Below are 8,789 nucleotides of genomic sequence, written 5' to 3'. Positions count from 1 at the left end.
GATGTTACTAGGGGGCTCAACGTCAACCACAGTGCTGTTTCAAGGCTCTGAAAATCATTTCAAAAAAATGAAATGGGTACAAATGTCGCGAGGGAGGTCGTATTTGCAGTACGAAGCTGCAAAATGTAGTTACGCAGTAATATCGACAGAAAGTAACCGGCGCAGCACAATTACTGAGGTAGTACATCAGTTACTTGCTGCTACTGGCAAGCTAATCTCCCGAAAATCAATAGCCAGACATTTGCCTCAAGGAAGACTATACCCCAGTCATTCTACTGTGTGCATTTCCATTGCCTAGATGTCACCCTTCCGCCCATTTATAATAGTATCGTCAGCATCGCGATTGGAGGAGAGACGACTCGGCTTGTATATTATTCTCAGGTGAGAGTAGGTTCAGTCTGTCATCGGATTGTAGATGCCAGCAGATTTGGCGTGAGAGTGGTGCTGCATAATACGGCAGACATACAGAAAACAAACCAATATCCTATATGTAATCTCATGGTATGGTCAACGGCCGTATTACAACGGACAGCGAAACAATAATGATGTTCTGCTGCCTCATATTCGCATGTTTTGTGGAGCTGTTTGGTCATAAATTTGTTTTCATGAACGACAACGCATTATGTTATTGAAAGGTCGTTGTCCAGGTGTGTCTTGAGAACGAGGATATTCAACACCTCGCATAGTCAGCATGTTATCCAGATCTGTTTCCCATTGAAACTGTTTGAAATGCTTTGGGGAGGTCTTGATGGTCGACAATGACTTCCAATAAACAAGGAAACTCTACACCGTGCACTAAAAGAGGAATGGGATAAATTATCTCAACAGCTGCTGGACAATATTTTGCAAATCATGACACGGCGTGTGGAATCTTGCATCGCCCTCCATGGTGGTCGTATCCTGTAATAGCATCTTATATCAGAATGCCTGCGGACGGAAATTGCATTTTTTTCACTTTTACGAATCCAGAACAAAATGGCCATTTTGTCCATTGAATTCTTTTCAGAGCCTCCTGAATTTCTTAGCAAAATAAATTGTTTTTTATGCCCTAGTATTCTGGCATTATTTTATTTCATTTGGCATCCTAACACACTTTTCTGCGCGCTATATAACCGTTTGCGACATCCACCAGTGTATCTATGGAAGAGTAGATGCTCTCAAAATGGATGACATCCATTTTGAGAACTGGACAAATCCTCATGCAGAGAGCCCAGATCATCTTGACTGCGGTTAAGTAATTCAAATAGCACCGATTAATAAATAATAAATAATAATAAGCTAAAAAGTAATAAATTAATTTTTATCTAAAAACTTCTTTTACAAAATAAACTAAATACCATGCAAACATCTTATTGTTAAGAATATTATTGTCATCTATTTGTGATTAAGCTTACTATTGAATTCATTTTAAATATTACAAAACATTTTAATAAATTTTCTGATACATTTTGCTTATTTAATCTGTTAGTAAAACTTAATAGTATTGTATGATATAAAATTTTATTTTCCAGTTCATAAAAAATTGCTTTTTACAATAAATTTGATAATAAGGCTTTTTAATAATCTTTTACCTCTTCTTAAATCAAATATTATGTGAATTTGTGGGTTGAAACGTTCACTTTTTAATATGACTTTTTTTTTCCTTTATAATCTAATGAAAGGAAACAAAAGTAGCACAAAGGACACCTAAGGCTAGAAAACTGTCCTACTCTTGAGAGTTTCTGAAAATGAATTTATGACACTATACTTTTAAATTACGTGAGTTTTAACCCATTTGAAACGACAGCTCAACAAGAAAAACATTTATGACAGCTTTTATAGGATGATGATGGATGAAAAACATACTGACAAGCTTAAACTTAAATTTCCTTCAAAGTCCTTTCTAATTAAGGGCCCACCAGCGGCCGAGCGGTACAGTCGCTGAACACTGGTAGTTCGGTCCGAGGTTCGAATCCCGCAAAAGGGCTGGCTCCATGGGCGTTTTCGTGGTTTTCCCCATGTGTAACGTGTATACGAGCCAGTTTCCCTTAGAAAGTCCTCCACGAAGGCATCCCTCCCCTTAGGCAGATAGCCCTTGAGGCTTTGCCATGATCACACACACACACACCCCTTTCTAATTAATAGCATCGAAGAGAGTGATTAATTCTTATTAGACATAACGTGCATACATTGAGTTAGATATGGACGTAATAAGTGACTACCGAGAGATAAAACAATCCAAGTTGCTTATTACAGATGATTAATTTTTTTTTTCAGGGAAAAAGCAAAATTAATGAGAGATAAAAGTATATAAGTTTTCTATGATAGGTGATTTTTTTCCAAGGAAAGAGCAAAATGAAGTTTTTTTATGGATCAGTTTCTAACATTAAATGCATTTTTTAAATAAATACTAAACGAGACTAGAGAAAAGAAGAAAACAGGTATATAAAGAAAATTCTTTACTTAAATGTTTAAAATTTTGTTCAGTAATTTTTCATTAGCTGTTAACCTCACAACTTTATTAAGAGGCAAATTAAAGTTGCCATGTGTTATTAGAAATCAAATGAAACAAATTCCCATACTCTGTAGTACTATAATTAACTTCTTCAAAAAAGTTTTAAAACCTTGTAAAGTTGCGCGCTTCCAACCTGCACGCAACAAAGTGGTGACTGCTGAGAACTGGAAATAGACCAAAATCTTGAGAAGGGTTTAAATCCCTTTTTCTTCAACTTTAGAAATTACAAATGCGTGCTCTTGACGCTCACAAACTACGCCGACCCGGCGGTAAAATAAAAATAAGAAACTGAAAAGAGATAATAACAAGTGACTAACTACGAGGCTCTCTAAACGTAACTAACCTCACCGCGTTCTAAAATACCGCTGATAATTCAACAAACTCTGAATATTACGTTGAAAGATTAACTATTTGCCGAGGCAAGCACACAGGCCAAAACGCGTGGTACTTCAATTTCTAACTAGCCACCTCCACACTCGTGAAGCAAGAAAGCACACTTTCGAACTCGTTTCCTTTCTATTTAACTCAGAATACTTCCGCTGATAATTTCAATCCTTGCGCGTTCTACTAAAATTTACATACTCTGGCATTGGCAGTTCCAGGGAAAAGTAAGACCTGACAGGAAAGATAGTTTAAACTTAAAATAAATGTTAGTTAAAATAAATATAAACCCTACATTTGCCGCTACCAGAATTTGGAAAACTTGGAAGCAGGTCCTACAAACGACCTGTTGAAAAGTTTCTACAATTCTGAACTAAATTTTAAGAGTCTCGTTTACACAAAAAAAATCTTATGTCACAAAAGGTAGAATAAATTTCTGTAGATACTTATTTTAATTCTCTCTTCTTACAGCAACCTTTCCTGGACTTCAGCAATCAATCTCTTCTCTTCCTTCCAGCATCCTTAAGGAATAAGTATCAGTATCTTTCTAAATACTTTATAATATACACTTTCTTGACAGTGAATAAATTTTTGTTTTTAAACGATTTATTTTCCTTAGTTACTGCTTAATTCACATTCATTCAAGTATTCAAACATGAATTTAACTTTACCCTGGCTCTCCACCATGTGTGGTGTCAATCGGGAAAATTCGTGTTTTAGTATTGCAACACTTCCCCTAACCACCATGATTTGTTAGAATTCAACGACCAAATAGACACACCTTACTCGACATTCTACAACTCGATCAGCTACTTTAACATTCTTAAAATTCAAGTGTAGGTGGAGAACCCTACAAAACACATTCATTCTAACTTCCCCCTCATTCATCTTTAGACATGTAGGCTTTCGCTCTAAAGCATGATTTTGTCTACAGTTTAATACTTAAATTTGAATTCATTGCTTTTAAGCATTTACTTTTAGCATCTAAAATTTTATGCTTCTAGACCAAATTCTACTTTTACATAACTTTCAAGTATTTGCGTATATTTACAAAATTGTAATACATATGATTTTTACAATTTACCATAACATGAATAAGAGAAAAATAAATTTTTACTTTACTCATTCTTCGCCAAGCTGGCGGCACTGAAACTAAAGTTCTTATTAATACAAGAATACGAAGTTATTTTTATCTTCGGCCAAATTTTGGCTTTAACATAACAGAATTAGTCTTTCGACCAACAGAAACTGCTTGTTCTCAGATTTTATACTTAAAGAAAATAATACTTTTGCCTTAGCTAAATAAAGTAAAACAAAACTAAGTCTCAACCGAGACACATTGACTTCCGTCAAAACATAGAACTTCGTATTTACGCATAACATTTCGAAACAAAAGAAAAAAAAAATTATAGAAGATTTTAACTTATCTTTGAGTTTTCGATGATTGGAACTCCGACATTCTTTTCTGGCAGAACTGCTCCCACGTTATAAGCTTCATGGACGTCAGTCTTCTCCTTAATGTCCTCCGAGTGTCGTCCACGTTACTTTTTTGTTTTCGCCCTCTGCATGCTGGCCTCTTGGAGTGGTAGTCGTCGGGTTGCTGTCTTTTCCGTTTTTCCCCTGGACGGCTGGTATTGGCGTCCTCCGGTCTGAAGTCATGCTTGAATTTCTTCTGTTGGTGGTGGTCCTTTCGTTCCTTCTGCTGTCTTTTCCTTTTCGGGAACGGCGGCCTTGTTTGTATCTGACTCTCTGGCCCTGGGAGCGTTCTCCTCGATGTAGAATTTCTACTGCGATAAGTTGTAAGTGGTGTTTTCCTCTTTACCAAGGTTCCTTTACGCGGCGGCTTTGCTTTCTTGTTTTTCTTAAATGCTGGAGTCTGAAAGTTTTCGTTTCTTCTTTTCTGTACCGTCGCATGGGTTGTAGAAGGGCTAGGTTTCTCTTCAGTTCTCTGTTTCTTGGGTGGTGGAACGGGTGACGTTAATTCTGGACCTTTTCTTTTACGCTTGATTCCTGCAAGAAACTTTTAAGGATTTCAAAATCATTTTGATTATAATATTTTTTCACCTGGTCGGGACTTGCTTTACAGATTTCCCCTCTCTCGTTCTTAAGGTACAATACGACTCCTTTGATTTCCTGAATTACATAGGGGCCTTCAAATTTTGGAGCTAACTTTGCAGTAAAATTGTCTGGGACACTTGATAAAGAAAATTTCCGCTTCGACACTTTACCCCAACTTTAATATCTGCTTCACGGCGTTTTCTATCATAATATAATTTTTGCCTATTTCTTGCCGTATCCGAGCTTTTAACTGCCTGGTCAATAAGTGTTTGCACGTCTTTCTGTTTAAATTCTTGCTCTCTTTGTTGCACAAAGAATGATTTATCTAAAGGCGTAATTAACTTTCGGCCTAAAAATAATTCTGCTGGGGTTTTTCCCGTAGTATCGTGATTTGCCGTTCTTAAAGCATAAGCTAATTCATTTATGTGGCCATCCCAGCGCTTGTGATGTGTGCTAACGTAACTGCGAATTATTTTTACGATGTTTTTATTCACTCTTTCTGCTATGTTTGTCTGTGGTCTATACGAACCATATTGATATTGCGTATGCCAAGTCCAGTGCATATGTTTTCAAATATTTGACTAATGAATTGTTTTCCGTTATCGCTAATGACTTTTATCGGTGCACCGTATTTTAACAAGCTTAAACTTAAATTTCCTTCAAAGTCCTTTCTAATTAATAGCATCGAAGATAGTGATTAATTCTTATTAGACATAATGTGCATACATTGAGTTAGATATGGACGTAATAAGTGACTACCGAGAGATAAAACAATCCAAGTTGCTTATTACAGATGATTAATTTTTTTTTCAGGGAAAAAGCAAAATTAATGAGAGATAAAAGTATATAAGTTTCCTATGATAAGTGATTTTTTTCCAAGGAAAGAGCAAAATGAAGTTTTTTTATGGATCAGTTTCTAACATTAAATGCATTTTTTAAATAAATACTAAACGAGACTAGAGAAAAGAAGAAAAAAGGTATATAAAGAAAATTCTTTACTTAAATGTTTAAAATTTTGTTCAGTAATTTTTCATTAGCTGTTAACCTCACAACTTTATTAAGAGGCAAATTAAAGTTGCCATGTGTTATTAGAAATCAAATGAAACAAATTCCCATACTCTGTAGTACTATAATTAACTTCTTCAAAAAAGTTTTAAAACCTTGTAAAGTTGCGCGCTTCCAACCTGCACGCAACAAAGTGGTGACTGCTGAGAACTGGAAATAGACCAAAGTCTTGTGAAGGGTTTAAATCCCTTTTTCTTCAACTTTAGAAATTACAAATGCGTGCTCTTGACGCTCACAAACTACGCCGACCCGGCGGTAAAATAAAAATAAGAAACTGAAAAGAGATAATAACAAGTGACTAACTACGAGGCTCTCTAAACGTAACTAACCTCACCGCGTTCTAAAATACCGCTGATAATTCAACAAACTCTGAATATTACGTTGAAAGATTAACTATTTGCCGAGGTAAGCACACAAGCCGAAACGCGTGGTACTTCAATTTCTATCTAGCCACCTCCACACTCGTGAAGCAAGAAAGCACACTTTCGAACTCGTCTCCTTTCTATTTAACTCAGAATACTTCCGCTGATAATTTCAATCCTTGCGCGTTCTACTAAAATTTACATACTCTGGCATTGGCAGTTCCAGGGGAAAGTAAGGCTTGACAGGAAAGATAGTTTAAACTTAAAATAAATGTTAGTTAAAATAAATATAAACCCTGCAACCTTACCAAATTTTATATTTCTCTACGAATCCCTGCCTAATAGTTATGCGAGATTTGATAATTAACTTTATAAAGCATGAGTATTTACATCTGCTTATCTATATTCTTGAATTTTTTCCACGAAAATTAAGGGCAAGATTTTTTGGGTTGTAGATTTTAAATTTAAAAATAGCAGAAAGATTACTTGTAAATTTTACCAAGATTGTAACAAGATTTTCTGTAAAATTGACTACCTGCAACCCCACTTTGATAGTATAAGCTTCCAGAGTATTTTTAAAGATTCAAGGTAACTTTTGCTAGGAATAGAGTCCATGACATAGGTCTCATTCAAAAACACTAAACCCATAAGTAACTGGCACCATAATAAGGATTTTCTAATGCAAAAATTTCACAGGAATATAATCCGATTGTCACATTTTCTCCCTTTTTTCTTCAGTTTCATTGGTAAATAGTAAGAAAGGAATACAGTGATAAGTAAATATGTGTGTATTTTTTAATTTAAATAAAATAAGTCAATCAAATGAAGAAAATAATTAATATAAGTATAGACAAGGAGTGTAAATATAGTACGGTAAATATAAACTACGAGAAAAGAGAATTTTGAAGTAAATCAAGAGTTCAATAATAGTAAAGGAACGGAAAAAAATTCATTTGTCCTTTTTCCAGTTTTAGCTTTTTAAAATTTATTTTATTTCTTACAAAAGTTTGCAGTCTTTTTGAGCTTTAAGTAAATGGAAATACGTTTCATATTTTTTTTTTTTTTTTTTTTTTTTTTTTTTGTGGGGAAGGATGGAGTAAATGAAAAAAAAATATTTCTATTACTGTAAAAATCAATGATTATGTACTCAAGGCTTTCTGAAATAAAAAAACTACTTTATTTGTTTTGTTATAATTAAATTGAGAATGGTTATTGTTGTAATGAAATGAAAAATTGCTGTGTAATTTGTTTGCTATCTTATTTCAATGATAATAATTTGAACTTTAAACTAAGTTGTAATTTTAAAAGTCAAACTTAATCTTTTGTATATTTTATTCTTCTGTTTTTAATATAGTTAACGCATAAATAATTTACTTCGTCTACTTAGTCGTTAGTTAAGTTACTAAGTCTACTTGGTCATAAGTTTGGGATTTCTTCCTCTAATACTTATCAGAAATACTTCTGTAGTGTTAGCATGTTGGTAAAAGGGGTTATTGCCTTCTAATATTTAATATTAATTCTTAATTGGTATTTTGTGTTACCTACTTAATGTGTGCATTGATATATAAGTATATATTGCGTTTTTGTTAAATTCATTAACCCTTCCTCTCGCAAAGAAAGGGAGCCTTTTTTGCCTATGATTAATCTGTGAATATACTATCATGAAAATTATAATATTATAAAATAATGTGTGCAAACTGATTAAAAAAAGACAGGCAAGGGGGGAAAATAATGATTTCCTTATAAGATGAAGGATTTACTCCTAACTGGTTTGGTATTCACTGTGAACTTAGACTCCTTTCCGTAAAAGTTCCCTTATCCATATTTAAATAAACAAGAGGGCGCTGAAATTGGCTTTAAAATTTGTAACTGCGGATTTGATGGTATTTCTGGTGGGATATGTTCAGTTTCTGTGGTCGTTTGGATGACACAGAATCATAGAATTTATTTACAAAATATTTCTGACTGGAGATGACTACAATGTATTAGTTTGTATTATGATTTCGTGATCTTTCAACTGCAAGGAAAATAGCTTTGGTAGGTATTTGAGTTGAGATGCTATGCTCCACCAGTTCTATTCACCTCTGACGAGCATCGAGGGCGAAATTTGAATATAGAAAGATGACCGTAAATGATTCATTATTTAATTGGCAAATATTAAATATAAGAAACAGAACACTAAGTAAACATATGATGGCTATAAATACTTTGATGAGAAACAATTGAAGATTTAATCTAATCGGATTACTGTTCCCATATCCTATAAAAAAGTAGAAAAACTTCTTACAGTACAAATTTCTTCATATTCCAGTTTACAGAAATACTAATTTCCTACATTTTTCGAGGAATGCTGCGTATTAAAAAGCATTTACTTCTCATTCATTTTATTTCAATATGTATATAGTCATATAACATGAAATATATACTTT

Source organism: Stegodyphus dumicola, chromosome 10 (genome assembly GCF_044657685.1).
Source record: "Stegodyphus dumicola isolate Sdum_Otavi_A_Nest chromosome 10, ASM4465768v1".
Lineage (NCBI taxonomy): Eukaryota > Metazoa > Arthropoda > Arachnida > Araneae > Eresidae > Stegodyphus > Stegodyphus dumicola.
Note: the sequence above shows the minus strand (reverse complement) of the source record.